The sequence below is a fragment of the Theropithecus gelada genome, chromosome X (assembly GCF_003255815.1).
Source record: "Theropithecus gelada isolate Dixy chromosome X, Tgel_1.0, whole genome shotgun sequence".
Lineage (NCBI taxonomy): Eukaryota > Metazoa > Chordata > Mammalia > Primates > Cercopithecidae > Theropithecus > Theropithecus gelada.
In genome coordinates this window covers 126,294,848-126,311,022 of record NC_037689.1, presented here as the reverse complement: position 1 = coordinate 126,311,022, position 16,175 = coordinate 126,294,848, and the positions used below count along the sequence as shown (strand labels likewise).

General features: G+C 35.9%; 1 pseudogene; it reads right to left on the bottom strand.

Moving 5' to 3' along the window:
- LOC112615270 overlaps positions 1-16,175 on the bottom strand; it is a 47,499-nt pseudogene that overhangs the window by 10,791 nt on the left and 20,533 nt on the right.

Here is a 16,175-nt window from a genome sequence, read left to right as displayed (position 1 = left end):
TTACCCAACAAAAAAAAAAAAAAAAAAAAAAAAAAAAAAAGAAGAGAAAGGTTTCAAATAAACAGTCTAATTTTACATATTAAGTAACCATACAAAAGCAAACTAAGCCCAAAGCAAGCAGAAGAAAGGGATAAAGATCAGAGAAGAAATAAATGAAAGAGAAAAATAAACAATAGAAAAAGATCAATAAGATTGAGTTTTTTTTGAGAACACAAGCAAAATGGCCAAACCTTTAGCTAGACAAACTAAGAAAAAAAGAAAAGACTCAAATAAATAAAATCATAAAAGAAAGAGAAGACATTACAATTGATACTGCAGAATAATACACATGCACACACACATATGCACACACACACACAATGGAGTATTTTTCAGTCTTACAAAATAAAAATAAAATTCTGTGTTTTAAAATAACATGGATGAACCTGGAGGATGTTATGCTAAGTGAAGTAAGCCAGACACAAAAAGACAAATACTGCATGATCTCACTTATATGTGAAATCTTAAAAAGTTCAACTAATAGAAGCAGAGAGTAGAATGGTGGTGACTAAAGATTAGGGGGTAGGAGAAATGGGGAGGTATTACTCAAGGGGTACAAAGTTTCAGTTTTGCAGGATGACTAAGTACTGGGGACTTAATAAATATTGATGTAACTGTAATTAACAATACTATATTGTATATTTGAAATCTGTTAAGAGAGTAGATCTTTTTTAAAAAAAGTTTCATTGACACATAATGAATACACATTTATGGGATACATGTGATATTTTGGTACATACATATAACATGTAATGATCTAATTAGAGTATTTAAAATATCCATTGCCTTGAAAACATTTATAATTTCTTTGTGTTGGGAATATTTCAAATATTCTTTTCTAGCTATTTTGAAATATACAATAAATTGTTAACTATAGTCAGCCTACTGTTCTATCAAAACAGTATGGAGGTTTCTCAAACAAATGAAACATAGAACAACCATACGATCCAGCAATCACACTACTGGGCATGTATCCAAAGGAAAGGAAATTGTTATATCAAAGGGAAACTTGGACAGCTATGTTTATTGCAGTGCTATTCACAATAGCCAAGATAGGGAATCAACCCAAGTGCCCATCAACGGATGAATGGACAAAGAAAATGTGGTATATATACACAATGGAATACTATCTAGCCATACAAAATAATGAAATCCTGTCATTTTCAGCAACATGGACGGAACTGAAAGTCATTACATTAAATGAAATAAGCCAGGCACAGAAAGACGAATACCACATGTTCTCACTTATGTTTGGGAGTTATAAAATTTGATCTCATGGAAGTAGATAGTAGAATGGTAGTTAGCTGAGGCTGGGGAGGATTGGGAGAATGAAGAGAGATGGTTAATGGGTACGAACATACAGTTAGATAGAAGAAATAAGTTCTAGTGTCCTCAAGTGCTTTTAGATAGTTATTTTATTTTTTTTCCCAGATATAAGCTATGGGAGGTTTGGTTCAATTACTTTGCCATTACTGGAAGTAAAACATGTACTATGTCTTTAATTATGAAAAGAATGAGCCACTGACTTTCTTGCCTGAAGAAGTTGAATGCAATTTAATTGTTAAAGTGAGGGCTGTCTACTTCAGTCGACATAAAGCATACAAATAGGGATGAATTCTTTAGTTACCATAGGCAAAACATGTGTCATATGTAGATCTGTACATTTAGAAAAGTGAAACATTAATTTAAATAAATCATGTTCTTAACAGAATGCCTTGATTCGAAATATGTGAGCTCTTATAACAAATTATTGGAATTGACTTTCCTCCACAGCATACAGTGTCTTAAACCATAGCATGTTCCCTTCAGCTACACTCTCAGCTGAAATAACTTTGCATGTGTGTGTATACACACATATGCATGTGTGAGGTATGCACATATAACGTAGAGATATATTTTCAAAGGAAAATGTAATCTTATAACATCTCTTTGCAACATGCTTTTTTCATATAACAGCATATTTTCCAAGTAATAGAACACACTTCTAACAAGTAATTTTTTTATTATACTTTAAGTTCTGGGAAACATGTGCAGAACGTGCAGGTTTGTTACATAGGTATACACCTGCCATGGTGGTTTGCTCACCCATCAACCCGTCATCTACATTAGGCATTTCTCCTAATGCTATCCCTCCCCTAGCCCCCCACCCCGAAAGGCCCCAGTGTGTGATGTTCCCATCCCTGTGTCCATGTGTTCTCATTGTTCAACTCCCATTTATGAATGAGAACATGTGGTGTTTGGTTTTCTGTTCCTGTGTTAGTTTGCTGAGAATGATGCTTTCCAGGTTCATCCTTGTCCCTGCAAAGGACATGAACTCATTCTTTTTTATGGCTGCATAGTATTCCATGGTGTATATGTGCCACATTTTCTTAATCCAGTCTATCATTGATGGGCATTTGGGTTGGTTCCAAGTCTTTGCTATTGTGAATAGAGCTGCAATAAACATACATGTGCATGTGTCTTTATAGCAGAATGATTTATAATCCTGTGGGTATATACCCAGTAATGGGATGGCTGGGTCAAATGGTATTTCTCATTCTAGATCCTTGAGCAACTGCCACACTGTCTTCAACAATGGTTGAACTAATTTACACTCCCACCAAGAGTGTAAATATGTTCCAATTTCTTCACATCCTCTCCAGCATCTGTTCTTTCCTGACTTTTTAATGATTGCCATTCTAACTGGCATAAGATTGTATCTCATTATGGTTTTGATTTGCATTTCTCTAATGACCAGTGACGATTAGCTTCTTTTCAAATGTTTGTTGGCCTCATAAATGTCTTCTTTTGAGAAGTACATATTCTTTGTCCACTTCTTGATGGGGGTGTTTGATTTTTTTCTTGTAAATTTAAGTTCCTTGTAGATTCTTGATATTAGCCTTTTGTCAGATGGATAGATTGCAGAGAGTAGACCTTAAATGTTCTCACCACTTGCAAAAAATGTTACTTTGTGAGGTGATAGATATGTTAATTAGCTTGTTTGTGGTAATTATTTCACAATGTATATGCATATTAAAACATGTTTTATAAAGTATGTTATATACTTTAAACATATACAGTTTTTGTTTGTCAATTATACCTCAATAAAAGTGGGGAAAAATCACTGTTGATCATCAAAAAACATCTTCATGAAAATAAAATAAGCCATAAGTCGGAGAATATATTTGCAACACACTAAACTGACAAAATATGAGAACCCAGAAATATGAATAATTGTCCTGAATTAAAAAAGAAAAGGATAAACATTTCAACAGAAAAATGGGCTAAACATAGGGAGACACATCACAGGATAGGAAACACAAATGTCAAATAAAGGTATGAAGAGACCACAATAAGATACCTGTTCACAATGAGATACAACCCTCTGAAATGGCTAAAATGAAAAAGTCTGACACCATAAAATGTTGATAAGATTTTGGAGCTACTGTGACTCATATATTGCTGGTAAGAGTGTGAAGTATAAAATGACTTTAGAAACTTTTTTGGCAGATTTTACTCCCTCGCTCAGCAGTTACACTACTAGGTACTTACGCAAGAGAAATAAAAACATTGTCCACACCAAGCTCTGTATAAGAATGGTCCTAGCAATTGTCTTGGCCCTTTTGGGCTGCTATAAAAAATTACCACAGACTGGTTGGCTTAAACATAAAATTAATTTCTCATAATTCTGGAGACTGAAAATCAGAGATCACAGTGCCAGCATGATCAGATTCTGAAGAGGACTCTTCTCTGTTGCACACTTCTGACTTCTTACTGTTTCTTCACATAGCCAAAAGAAAGCTAAACAGCTCCCTTGGGCATGTTTTTATGAGGACACTAATGCCAGTCATGAAGGCTCCACCCTCGTGACCCAATTACCTCCTCCAAATCTCACCTCCTAATATTACCACATGGAAGGTTAAAATTCCAACATATGAATTTTGAGGGGACACAAATATTCAGTCCATAACAGCAGACTAATTAATAAAAACATCAAACTAGAAACAGTCCAGATATCCATTAATAGGAGAATAGACAAATTGTCTTCATACAATGGAATACTACTCATCACTAAAAAGTAAAGTATCAATGATATATACAAGACATGGAAAAATCTCAGAAATATAGTGAGTAAAAAAATGGCAGACATGAGAGCATATACACTGTATGATTTTATTCATACTAAGTTCTACAATAGGCAAAACTAATCTATTGTAATAGAAGTCAGATCAGTGGTTACTTCTGGCCCTGGGTGCAGGGACTGGGGAGAGGATTCAAAAGGGATAAAAGGAAGCTTTCGGAGGCAATAGACTGTTTTATATCTGGATAGGGATCTGGGTCACACAGCTGTAAGCATTTGTCAAAAATGAAAGTACTCTACACTTAAGGGTCTGTGCATTTTACTGCATGTAAATTATTCCCCAATTTTAAAGTCTTATAAATGCTGAAAGTGATTATGTAGCAGAAATAAAAAAAAATCAAAAAGTTACTTGAGGCTTAGGATAAAAATTTCAGTGAAAGCATCATGCACAGATTTTTAAAAAACTGGATCTTAAACAACTTAGAAGAAAATATAATGTGACTCAAAAAATGGCTCTGGTTTTGTTAAAAAAAATTATGCCAATGACGTGAAGGGTTGAAATAAAATTATTTCGTGAAAAAATGAATAAAAGTTCAGTCTCATTAGTCATCAGAAAAATAAAAATTATGTCCTCAATTAGACATCATTTTAAATCTACAGATTGGCAAACATATTTAAGCCTGATAATGTCAGTGTTGGTGAAGTTGTGTAGCTATGAGTATCTTTTATATACTCACAAATATAAAAGTGTATATTGATATGGTTTTATTTGATAATAATTTGGTATTCATTATGATGTTGAAGGTATATATACCCTATGATCCAATAATTCTACCATATATATTCTAGAAATACTACCACATATTTTCTTGAAATACATGTTTAGTAGTTTTTCATCTCTCCCACAATAAAAGCCCAAATTCTAACAATTACCTAAAAGGTTCTACAGAAACTATTCTGCCCACCTTCTCATTACCTGTCTGACTTCATGTCCTTTAACTCTCTTCTTTGCTTACTCGGCTCCAACCTCAGAACCTTCCCTGCTGTTTTCTTAACACTCCAGAAATGCTTTTATCTTAGGACTTTTGCATTTGTTGCTAATCTCTGAAACACTCTTCACCAAGAGGAGAATGACTTGCTCCCTCATCTACTTCAGGATTTTACTCAAATATCACTTTCTCAGTAAGCCTTACCCTGACCACTCTCTTTTAAAATTATACCCTGCCAATACTCCCTAACCCCTTTTCCTGCTCTAATTTTATCCATAGCACTTAGCACCATCTAATATGCTGTTTCCCCCCACTGCAATATAAACTCCATGAAGCCAGACATTTTTGTCTGCTGTTTTACTACTGAAATCCATGGGCCCAGACTAGTTTCTGGTCCATTCTAAGAGCTCAGTGACTCTCTACTGAATGAATCCTTGTATAACAGTATTGCTTTTTTAATAGACTTTATTTTTAGAGCAGTTTTAGGTTCACAGAAAAACTGAACAGAAAGTACGGAGTTCCCATACACTCTGCCCCCACACATGCATAGCCTCTCCTACCACTAACATCCTTCACCAGAGTGGTACACTGTTACCGTCAACAAGCCTACATTAACACATCATTATCACCCAAAGTCCATAGTTTACATTAGGATTTGCCCTTGATGTTGTACATTCTGCGGGTTTCGATACTGTATAATGACATGTATCCTTCATAGTAGTGTTATACAGAATTGTTTCACTGCCTTATAATTCCTCAATGCTCTATTTATCCTTCCTTCCTCCAACAACATTGTTTTATTAGCAAACATCTGGAAACAATCCAAATGTACATTGACAGGAGAATAGTAAATAAAACATGATGTATTCACACAGTAAAATACTATACAGTTGTAAAAAAAATGGATCAACTATGACAATATATATCAGCATGAATGAATCTTACAAATATAATGTAAGTAAAAAAAGTCACATAAGAATGCATATGTGATTACATTTACATAAATTAAGACCTGTAAAACTTGAAATGTATTTTTAGGGCTGCATATGAATTTAGTAATATGTTGAAGGAAAGAAATGATGATCGACATATTTTATGATAGTGGCTACCTCAATGTGGGGGTGGGGGGTCAGAGAGGTCAAAAACCTTCTGTTATTGTGATCCCTGGAACTAACTGGGTTCCTGTTCCTTTAGGTTCTAGCTTTTTAACTGTTCCTTCCATTCCATAGTACACTATTTCAATAAATTCTATTTCTTGCTTTAAATTAATCCTGATATTCAACATATATATTCTGCCTTCACATTTGCTGCACAACTGGTATGGTGCAGTATTATCTGTTTCTGCATGTAAGATCTCAGAAAGAAAAGAAATACTCAATAAGGCATAAATCCTTTAATTTGTCTTTTACTGGCCATTATGAATGGTAAAATTATGTGAAGTGAGGTGGTTTTATCATATTTTCCCTTTGTTTTTGGTCATTGAAACCATCCTACACCACTGCTTGAGTCCCCGGGGCAGTGCGAATAATTCAGGATAGTCTTTCAGTTAATTTAGTCTAATTTTGCAGGTGCTTTTAGAAAAAATCAGCTGGCGTGGATAAAATTGCCCCATAGATGCTAGCTAGCCATGATGTTATCAGCTTTTTGAGGGTTTTCAGAATAACAGATGAGATAATAGTAGGTTTTTTAAATCCCAGTTTAGATCTGCTGTATTTGACTCCAGTGATTTTGCAGAAGCTGTTATGACTCAGCTCTATCTCTTAAAAACTCCCCTCCCTTCTTTTCTTCCTCCATTTTCTCAGAAAATGAAATATCTTTCCCTCCTTCTTTCTCTCCCCTTCTTTCTCTCTCATACACAAGAAGAGAAAAGCCAAAACATCATCATATATATAGGGAGCATATCTCAAGTCATCCTTGGTGCAACAGAAGAGCTCTACTTCCAGCCAATTGATGGCAGATTGTAGAAACACCTGGCGGGCCTTTTTATTAACCCAGGGGACATTATGCTAAGTGAAATAAGCCAGATGCAGAAAGATGAATGGTATGTGATCTTACTTATATGTGGAATCTTAAAAATGTAAATTTATGAAAGCATAGAGTAGAATGGTTGTTACTGGGGCAAAGGGGGGCAAGGTGGGGGTAGGGAAAGGGAAGATGTTGGTCAAAGGATACAAAGTTTCAGTTAGTAGAATGAATAACTTCTAGAAATCTAAAGTACAACATGAGGTCTATAGTTAATAATACTGTATTGCATAGTTGAAATTGCTAAGAGACCAAATCTTAAGTGTTCTCACCACAAAAAGAAAGATAACTAAGTAAAGAGATAGATATGTTAATCATCTTGATTATCATAATCAACTCTAACCACCTCATTTCACAGATAAGGAAACTAAGATATAAACAGATTTATAGTTTACCCAAGGTCATATAGCTAGATAATAGCTATAAGCTCATGATCTTAGGTCTGCACGTGCTGTTCCCATTTTCCAAAAAGACTCTTTTTGGGTATCTTTTTTGGCTCCCTCAGATGTATTCTTCCGGAGCAGAGGTGGTCAGACTATGGCCCATGAACCAAATTCAGATAGCAGGCTGTTTTTGTAAATAAAGTTTTATTGGAACACAGCATTGTTTTTGCATCACAGTAGCAAAGTTGAGTAATTGTGACAGAGACCATATGGTCTGCAAAGCATAAACTATTTCCTACTTGACTGTTTACAGAAAAAGTTTGCCAACCCCTGACCTGGAGCCTAAAGTCTGTTCTAACTTAGCCAATCAGAGGCAGTCTATGCCTTCTCTTACCTCTAACCACTAACTGCATGGAATCAGAAGAAACAAAAAAGTGAGGAAAGTGAGGGTGATGACATGTTTTGTGACCTCCTGCCAGAACAGTGAATCCTTGAAATGGCCCTTTTCCAATTAGCCCTTTCCTTGCTTGCCAGCTTCAAGTCACTCCAGGCTGCTAACACCTCCCCCTACCCACCATTTGCCAGGCCATCTGCATACAATCAGTCTCCTTAGTAATAATTCTAGCAAGATTTCTGATCACTCTTAGCCTATCTTCTGATTTTTTAAAGGCTTCTCGTCGTTTTTTTTCTTTTTCTTTTTTTTTAATCACAAGACATTTAAAAAAACACAGATATTCAAAATGTCATATTTCTTTTAATGGAGAAGAGAAGGTGCTTCTTCACAGAAAGCCAGCCTCCAGATAATGAACTGCTTCATTTGCCTTGTGTCCTGTGGGATATTTTGCACTAAATGCAGAGGTAGGCCTGATGACACTGATCAGTGTCCCAAAGCCTCTGAAAGTTCAAGGGAATATTCCTGTGCCTTTTGCAAGCAGTTGTTTAGTCCTGGTCCTTGACTAGGGAAAGACTTTGGGAGAGGAGTGGGTGAGGATTTAAAGGGCTACATTTAAGCGATAAATGTGTTTTATTCAGGGCCTGTGGCATTCTTTTAGGGATATATAATAAATCTTAATAGTACTTTTTAATATTGTTAGCTAATGTTAATTGAGCACTTACTGTCTGCCAAATTATTTGCTACATATTTACCATGTAGAATAGGGGTTAGTTTCCTCTACATTTTGTAGGTGATAAAATTGAGACTCAGAAAAATCAGGTGACTTCCCTAAAGTCACACAAGTAATAAGTGATGGAGTCAGAATTTGTACCTAGATTTGTCTGATTCCAATGTCTTTTAACTACTTCACTAGCTGCCTTTTTAATGGGAAATATTACAAAACTTTTAATAGTAACATGCAGAAGCAAAAAACAATCTTTCTCTGAGGCCAGATGAGTAGCTCCAGGAGGAGTAGTGTGTGTGTGTAAACTCTGTCCCAAAATCTTTTACTGGCTGGTCTTCTACACATAAGATATTCAGATTATAGGCAAAGGTAGGTTGCATTTACAATAGCTGTGATAAATCAATTCCATCACCATATTCTGAGCATCTATTACGTGCCAGGAACTGTGTTCTAGTCATCTAGAGATGTCAAAAATACAGTTGTCTTTCTCAAGGAGTTTACGGATTGTCTTAGAAGAACAGCTATTGATAATTAACACATATTTGTTGAATAAAGGAATGAAGTGTGAATAGTATACTGTCTGAGAAAGACATTTACCTAGCCTCCTAAATCTCCTAGTCCAGTTGGTGAGGGAACCTAGAATGTGCAAATTCACAAAGATCTGAGATAACCTGATGTGTTAAGGGATTTATAGGTAGTTCCATACTTCGAGGATGAAAGAGGTGACAAAGAATGTACCTGGACACATTGAGAAAACAAAGAGTGATTTTTTCATATAACCAGAATTTATTGAGTATAATTTCTGCAGGGCCCTGAAGTGTGATATGTGGGAGGCATGAGAAATAGAAGAAATTGCTGAAGAACCCTACTCTCAAGGTGATAGTCTGCTTCTGGAGAGAAAAACAACTAAGGCATGTAAATAAGTATATGCATGTGTGGCCCAAACGGAAAGTTTGAGTCCTGAAGATGTATGAATAAGGGTGTGATCAGTAGAAAAGGTAATTTTGCAGTTGCACATTGAAAGAAAAAGGCTGTCCTAATTAGAAAACATCCAGTGGTTTCCAATGTGTGAGCCATAGACATCTTGGGAAGAGGAAAAGCACTGCATTATTGCAAGGGACCAAGGATGTATTTGAGGACCAAGCACTGTGTGTGGATTGAATAAGTAACATATATGGTTACTTTATGTGGTATCATTGATTAAATAAGTGCACGTCACTTCTGTGATGAATAAAGTACATGGTGATGGGAAAGTATTATTCAGTTCAATTACTATTTATTAGCATAGATTTTCTCAATTAAATGATATTGGGCAGATAATAGTTTCACAAACATGTTGTTAAAGGTCTTTAGATTTCTAAAACATTGGAAACCACAGGTTTTAGGGAAGCAGAAGAGTAATTGTTTTCTCCATGTTACTGCTTTGTGTGGCTCTGGCTGGGTACTGGCCTGATAATGAGATATGGCGAAGAGACAATTGTTGGAATACTGTTTATTATAGCAGCATAGATGACATGTCACAGGAAATATCTCAGAGGAAAGAGCTTTCGTGACCAAGTTAATCATAAGCAAACATGAAAGGGAGAATAGCATGATTTTTTTCTTCTAAAAGATAATATTTTCTCTTCAAGTTGAAGAAAGTGATTCAGAACTCTTTCAAGAACTAAAGAGAAGGTGAAACTCCATGCAGAGAAGAATGAGATGGTAATTTGAAGAGGCAATGATAGGTTGATACCAAGGCTTAGATGTTTTGAAGAGTAAGTTACTTTTTCTTCCAAGATTTTCTCCAATTCCCACTCCCAAAGGGAAATCCTCAGACGGAAAAATAATGGAGAACCCTAAGCTCCCTTCTTCTCCAAATTGCAAATTGGGAGATAAAGGGAATTAGGATAAGCCATGCTTTCTCAGGGCTTTGGACTTTGGACTTTCTAAGTTATGCTTTGGGTGAGGAGAAAAGTTCATTTGTAAAAGGGGCTTTCCTTACTTGAATAGAAATTTACCCATGCCTTACTCTTTCCCCTCTTTTCTGAGTCTCCTACTTACCTCATTTTATGTCAAAACCCTTATTTTTTGGTTGTTTTTATTCCTATCTTTTCTCCTCTTCTACTTTTGTCTCCTCCTTCATCTTTCTCTTCCTTTCCTCTACTTTTTTTCTAGGAGTGTTAAGAAAGTCTCTCTTTTTCTCTGTCTCTTCCTTTATCTCTGTCTCTCCGTGTAAGGACTAAGGACTTGGAAGAAGACTTAGGAAGAAGAGAGGGATCTTTTCAGTTATTTTTCATTTCAACCTCAGACAGAAAGATCTCATCGTCCCCTCATGTGCCAAATAGAAGCATTTGAACCTAAGCCTTAAGTTGCAGTTTTTGAAATTTAGATAACATTATATCTGAAGCCTATCCCATATTCTGTTGGAAGTTCATTGCCCTCCCATTTTATTTCTCTGGAAATTAAAAGGGACTCACATTTTATTATTACTTCCAGTTCTGATGTTTTGCTTCTAATGAATTTTCATTCTTACTGGCCTCTTTCTCCTTCCATTGTTCTTTTCTTTCCTTTGTTCCACGCCAGTCCAGAATTGCGGGCTTACCCACATTTCTTTGATTTTCACAACACATACTCACCCATATGAGCTTTCTGTGTTTGGGGAATTGAAGGAGGCTTATTTCACAGCATCACAAATGTCCTTTTACCTCGCTCTCCTACCACAGACTCTTATTAAATTTTTATGCAGGAAAGTTAAACTTGCTCTATTTTAAGCTTTTTCTTTCTAATGCAGGTTCTCCTGATCTCACCTTTTATGCCCAATCGACTATCAAGTTATTTTGTAACAAATATTATTGCTTCTTCTCTGAGGAATTCTGTCCAGTTATTAAAATAACATTTTCTCCCTAATATAATAATAGTTAAAAGGATACCTTTTACCTAGGAGTTCTGCAAAGCCCCCTGAGGAGCCACTAAGGGACTGGGGAGGAGAGGGAGGCTCAGGCAGCAGGGCTTCACACATCCACAGCCCTGCTTCAACCAGACGAGCTTCACTTTGATCTGTCTTACATATTTGATTTCTTGATCATTTGGGGTAAAAAGAAAAGTTTCCATTCCTAAAATAAAATGTGAAAACCACTGCTTTAATGGATGAAACTTGTTAGCCCTAAAAGATAGCATGAACTGGGTATATATAAATATGTTTCAAAAGAAGAAAAAGAATATCAAGGATGTCATATCTACAATATTCATTGGAAAATGATTCAAGGAAAATTAGAATGTTTAGGGGTCATGGCAATTCCCCGAGGTTGACAAAAAGGAAGATAATCAGATCCTATGATGGCTCAATTCTTGTTAATTTGGACTCCAGGGCATGATGGCCTTTCTGGGAAGAGAAGCCCTTTTTGTTTGTGGTTGACTTTGGAGTACTGGTATATAGTGTTTGTATGGGATAGGAAGCCTTGCCAAGTGGGCAATTAAAGATAGAGCTATACTTCAGAAACTCAGCTCTTAGTTTCCTATATTTATTTCCCCTGGATGTGAATGATGAACAGTTTGGCTTTTGAGTATAGGATGATTTTAGTATTTGATGCCATGCTAAATTTTTCCCTTGCTTCACATACTCCCCTGATCTTGACTGTGCCTGACAATGTGAGAAAGGACTCCAGCTGTCTCTCAGATGGATTGGTTTGGTGTATACTGCTGTCATTTAAGAAAAATAAAATTTTATGAATTATGCATTTCTTCTTCTGATTAACTGTTGTGATTAATTTTAAAACAGCTGGTGAATTTCATAGGACTTACCAGAAATCTGTGGCATTTTGACTTGTTCTTCACACTGAGGTCATTTGTGCACATCTTATTTCGTTTATGAACTGTTTTTCCCTTTAAGGTAGGAGTTCTAATGGTATATTACTAAGGGTGTGATCAATAAAGAAGGTAATTTTGCAACTCCATATTGAAAGGAAAAGGCTGTTCCAGGTAACACAAAGGTCGTGTTTGATTCATGTTTGTGTCCTCCACAGTAGTGGCAGGTAGTAGATGTGCAGAAATAATGTATTCAATTTAATTGGTGGCAAATTGGACCTTAGCCCATTATGGTATTTCATGTTTTAAGAAAGGAGTCTTGTTGAAAATAAGTTCAGACTGGTAGGAAATAAATAGGAAGGGAATTGACAATTTTATAAATTGACAATGTGCTACACATGGTCCTCAGAATCTTGTCCAAATCATCTCATTTATTGTGCTTATATACCAATGTCTTAGGTTTCATGATAGGCATTTGTGTCTTAGGTATTTGGCAAAGAATACCTAAGACACAAATGCCTTGTGGATGCCTTGTTGGATGCTTGTCCATTCTAACATGTAGACTCTGATTTAAAAAGTTTCATTTTGTCTTTGCTGCTATGATGTTATCAGGGTTTCTTTATGGGCTGTGTCCAGAGGGATACAACTTCAACTCCGTCCTCAGTAGTGAGTTTACATACCATATTTTCTGACTGTTTTCACTGGATTTGAGATCCAATTTGCTATAGGTATGTTGTTATTATAGGTCACAGAGTGTTAAAGAGACAACAAACATGCAAATAACCTTGGTTCTATAGGTGTGAAATAGCCTTGAAAGATAGCCTCTTTCAGACTCACATCTTTCCCTTCATGCATCTCTAACAAGTCTTCACTTCCTCATTCCTCTGTGATCATATCCCAGATCAGATTAGAGATTTCCCTAAGTTTACCTTGCCATTGAAGGGACTGGCGACTCTATCCTGCAGGTAATTGCTTCTCCAGCTTGTGAAAAACAATATCTGAAGCTTAGGGCTCTTGAGCTTCATAGCTCTATCTCTTTACGGTTCTCATTGTTACAGAGACCTTCTTTTGGTGGTAGCCTCCTCCTTTTTACTTTGTTTTCCTTCTATACAGAGGCCTGAGCCCCTTTTATCTTTTGTCTTGCTAGCTACTGGCAGCCCTTCAATCCAATCAGTCTAGTTAAACATGCAACACTACTTGTTTACTTCTCTAAATTGCTCCATGTAAATCACAGAATTGTGAGAAGGTCACATACTGAACAGCAGGCTAGCAAAGAGGACCTAGACAGTGGGGAGAACATTTCTCCCCAGCAGGTGAATTCAGATATGAAAATCTGGATTTATACAACAATAAATCAAGGGAATTGTTTTCACTTTACAGAAGGATTCACCATAGGGTTCCCTTAAATAGCTGGTTCCCTTAGTGTATGCTACAATGGTATTGCATTATTTAAAAAAATCAGATCTAAGTGAAAGTTTTAGAAAATAGGTGATTATTATGATGCCTGGTAAATGTTATAGATTTTTCTTTTCCTTGAAAATAAATTTTAAAAATAGATCCAGAGTTAATATATATGGCTTGGTAATATAATAATTCTGAGGGGAGCTAGGATGTTCAGTTTGATCAGTATTCCTCCCCATAAGCCACTTGCGGCAGAAACACCTGTAATACTTTTAAAATGTAGACTCTTGATGAGAAAGGCCTAAGAATTTGTATTTTAACAAAGTCTTCCAGGTAATTCTAATTTACACTAAAGTTTTCAAGAACTACCGGACTAGATGTTTTTCTGTTTGAATCTTTCTTGCCTGTCTTTCCTGGGCTTTAAGGTCATGTATTATAGCTTGTGACCTAAACTGTTTTAATTGTTTTATCAGTGAGGAAATAGAGATACTAACATTGAGATACTAAAGAAGGGAATATTAGGAGCAGGGATGGTGATGGTGATAAACTTATGTTAGTATGTATTTATGTGTATAGGCAAATGTCTAAAAACATATAAGGAAAAAGCTGGAGAATAATCTTATGTACACGGTTTTTACTTCTGTTGTATCTGATTATATGTGGTAGGTGAATAGACATGCAATGGATATGGCTGTTCCAAGTTTTGGGTTCTTATGCTTTTTGACAGTGTGGTTCCTAAATAGTCTGGTATTGAAGGATACCCCGTTTTTCATATCCCTACTTTTTTCCTCATTCTCTCTCTCTGCCCACCCCCCAGACACACCTAGTTTCTTTTTCATGTCAATAAAATATTAGTCACACTTTGAATGTTAAGCTTTGTGCAGGTGAGCTTACAACAGAGATATGGGCATGGTGGTGAGGGGGCTGAGTCAACCAAGAAGCCATTATAAGTTCCAATGTAATATGAAGTGGCATGCATGACTCAAACTTAAACATGACAGTGAATGACCACAGAGTGACACACCTGTTATAATTATTACACAAGTCAATAAAGAACATTACAAGGCCGGGCACAGTGACGCAAGCCTGTAATGCCAGCACTTTGGGAGGCTGAGGTGGGTGGATCACCTGAGGTCAGGAGTTCGAGACCAGCCTGGCCAACATGGTGAAACCCTGTCTCTACTAAAAATACAAAAATTAGCCAGGTGTGGGTGGCAGGCGCCTGTAGTCCCATCTACTCAGGAGGTTGAAGCAGGAGAATCCCTTGAACCCAGGGGGCAGAGGTTGCAGTGAGCCGAGATCGTGCCACTTCACTCCAGCCTGGGTGATAGAGTGAGATTCCATTTCAAAAAAAAAAAAGAACATTACAAGGCCCCCAAGCCCTGCTTTACTTCCTGTATTCATTATCCCCATCGGCTTCCCCAGAGATAACCACTATCTTGATTTCTAACCACATAGATTAGACTTGCGTGTTTTGAATTTTATAAAATTTGTGTCATCTACTCTGTACACTTTTTTATATGGATTATTTCATTCAACATAATGTTGATAATATTCTTAATTTGGATATGTACCCTTTGTCAGCTATATATGGCAAAAGCCATTTTGTGGCTTGTATTTTCACTTTCTTTGTAGTAGCTCTTTTTAAACAGAAGTTATTTAAATTTGGTAAACTCCCATTCCTCCTATTTTTTTCAGATTAGAATTATTCAAGATCTCAAAAATATTGTTCTATATTATTAATACAGCTGTGCTGTTTTATCTTTCACATATTGATCTATAATCCATCCTGAAATTATTTTTGTGCGTGGTGTAAGTATCATGTTTCACTATTTCCCTATGTATATCCAAGTAATCCAGAACTTCATTTTCCACTGCATTCCAGACCATATTTGTCATTAATCAAGTATTCCACATATGTATTGGTCTGTATCTGGACTTCATATTATGTTTTATTGATCTCTTTATCTATATCTGTCCCAATAACACACTGTCTTAAGTGTTGTGGCTTCATAATAAGTAGTGATTATCTGGTCGTATAAGTGCTCCAATACTGTTCTCTGTTTTCAAGATTGCCTTGACCATTGTTGATGTTTTATGTTTCCAATTAAATTTTAGATTTATGTTACTAATATCCACCAAAACATTACAATTTTAACTGGAATTATGATAAATCTGTAGCCAGATCAATTTGGGAAAATCAACATTTTAAAAATATTGACTCTCCTAATCCATGACTTTATTTCTCCATTTCAGTCTTATTTAAGTTTTACAAATAATGCTTTAGAGATTTTTTAAATAGAACACCTTTCATTAGGTTTATTCCTAGGTATTTAGTCTTTCTTTTTCTTTTCTTTTCTCTTTCTTTGTGCTTTTA